Source organism: Eucalyptus grandis, chromosome 11, assembly GCF_016545825.1.
Source record: "Eucalyptus grandis isolate ANBG69807.140 chromosome 11, ASM1654582v1, whole genome shotgun sequence".
NCBI classification, from domain to species: domain Eukaryota; kingdom Viridiplantae; phylum Streptophyta; class Magnoliopsida; order Myrtales; family Myrtaceae; genus Eucalyptus; species Eucalyptus grandis.
Genome location: NC_052622.1, coordinates 42,823,270 through 42,825,868, shown reverse-complemented (window position 1 = coordinate 42,825,868; position 2,599 = coordinate 42,823,270). Strand labels below are relative to the sequence as shown.

General features: G+C 49.8%; 1 pseudogene; it reads right to left on the bottom strand.

Annotated features, from left to right (window-relative positions):
* Positions 1-282: 282 nt before the first annotated feature.
* LOC120289403 lies at positions 283-2,348 on the bottom strand (annotated as a pseudogene).
* Between the last annotated feature and the right edge of the window lie 251 nt (positions 2,349-2,599).

Genomic DNA, 2,599 nt, shown 5'->3' with positions numbered 1-2,599 from the left:
TTACTGTCATATACGTTAACAATTTTCGGTTAAATTAATAAAAAAGCACCGGCCATTATCTAGTGACACTACTGTCATATATGTTTATAACTTTTTATATAATTTTCTTACTCACAATACTATATTCTTAGCTGTCTCTTTACGAGTTTTATGCTCTCTTTGTTTAAATTTTTCTAAGTGGGATGGATATGCGGTTTCTTTGTGTCCTCCGAGTGATTCGTAACTATAAGCTCGTATTCAAACGATAACAATCTCGCATGGTTATTTTGACTATTCCTTGGATGTCTGACCAACGTAGAACGGGTCAAATCATTACAGATTCATCATGTAAAAACAAGATTTATTACCACGACGATGCCACATTGCGAGAGCAACATATTAGTCCGAGGATACCTGCGGACGATTCTAAAGTTTTGACTTTTCCTTTTACTTTCTCACCTCAATTCTCACCGGGAACCCACCCTTCATCTTCGAGCTGAGGTACGCAGTGAACACCGGCTCCTCCCCTTCCTCCGCCGCGGGCACCACCCTGAACTGCCGCAGCACCTCGGCCACCACTCTCTTCATTTGCAGGAACGCCATTTCCTTCCCAAGACAAACCCTCGGCCCCCTGGAACACCGGGTACTGAACGCGTCCCTATTGACGAACACCCACTTCTCGCTGCCATCCTCCGCCGCCCTCAGCCACCTCTCCGGCTTGAACTCCGGCCAGTCCTTTCCCCATAGCTGTTCCAGCCTCCCCATCGCGTACGGATGGTACGCCACCCTCATCCCCTTTTTTCACCACCGTGCCGTCCTCCAAGACGTCGTCGCTAATAGCCTCCTTCGTGTCAACCGGCACCGGCGGATAAAACCGCATGCTCACACAGCGACGCGTGCGTGTACACCATCTCCTTCACATCATTGTACTCGCAACATGTCCGTCGGACTTCTCCATGATCTCACCTCGGACTTTGGCCTCCACCTCCGGGTTCTTGTGGAGCAGCCAGAAGTACCACGTCAGCGCGGCCGATGTGGTGTCCCGGCCGGCAAGTATGAAGCTGATGACGATGTCGGTGACGAAGTTCTCATCGGAGTGGCCTGAGCTCAAGAACCGCGACAGAAGGTCGTCGGCGGCCGACTCCGGCGGCGACTTCTCGCTCAGCTCTCTCTTCTTTTCCTCACGATTTTCTTCGCAAACTCACGGATTTCGGAGACCGCGACCCGGAGACGCTTCTCGGATCCTAGGTTGAAGAAACGCTTGATCCTCCAAATCACGGAGAAGAACTCTTGAAACCTCCCGCTGCTTATTCTCACTGCGTCTTCAAACGCTTCTGCGAACTTCGCCTGTCGAATACCAAATCGTTCGATGAGTGATGTGATTGACAGAAATTTGTGTTTGTTTGGCAAGGCTCACCCTAAACTGCACATCTTTTATATCTGTAATTTAGTAAAATGAGTCCGGACAACACTTACTTTCGGCTGAGGAAGCGATGGCGACAGATTTTCGGCATCGTACCCGAACGCGATCTTGCATATGTTGTCGAAGGCGAACCTCTGGAGGATATCCTGCATGTCTATCACTGACCCACTCTTGGCTGCGGAAGCCAGGAGAGGCATGAGCCGCTCTTTTAGCTCGGTGTCGACGACGGTCTCGATGAACTTCCGCAGCGATCGGGTATTGAACTCGTGGCTGGCGACCTGCCTCTGGAACTTCCAGGACTCGCCGTCTGTATTGAAGATTCCATCGCCGAGGACGTCGCGGAGGGTAATCTTGAAAACCCCGCCCTTCTCGTAGTTGCCGAAGTGGGTCTTGAGGATGTGCTGGACGTTGGCGGGATTGCCTGTGAAGACATGGCGGTTGCCGAGGGGGCGGTGGAAGACAGGTCGCTGAGGGGAGTTCCGGACCAGGTCGGCGGTCCAGTCGATCCGCCGTTCGATGTTGGGGAAGAATGAGAAGTAGGAGCCGAAGATAGGGTAGACTCTCGGGAGGTTCTTTGAGGGCGGCAGCTGCGACGATCCGAAGAAGAAGAAGAAGAAGACGACGCTGAGGACGATGAACAGCGATGTGAAGACGATGGAGTGAGAAAGCGATGGAAAGAGATCAAAGCGCGACAAGGCCGAGAGAAAGGAGGAGGAAATCATGGCGAGGCGTGGTGGTTGGGCTTTGAGATTTGAGATCTTTTGTAGGCTTTTAGGATTCCATGTGCTTGCAGAGGTCGAAATGAGTGGGTGGTGTATTTATAGGCAGATTTTAATGATTATGATTTTATATTAAGAAGTACTCATGTTTTTCTTCATTATATAATGTCATGTTCACATCTTCGATGGGAAGACGATGGAGTGAGAAAGCGATGGAAAGAGATCAAAGCACGACAAGGCCGAGAGAAAGGAGGAGGAAATCACGGTGAGGAAATGAGTGGGTGGGGGTATTTATAAGCAGATTTTAATGATTATGATTTTATATTAAGACGTACCCATGTTTTTCTTCATTATATAATGTCTCGTAGGAAATTGCGAGGGGTTCGCCCTAGTGGCCATCCTTCTAATTTAGAATGGGGAGGTGGGGGGTTCAAATCCCCATTTTCTCAGGAAGACTTGGGGTGAGGACGATTTTATT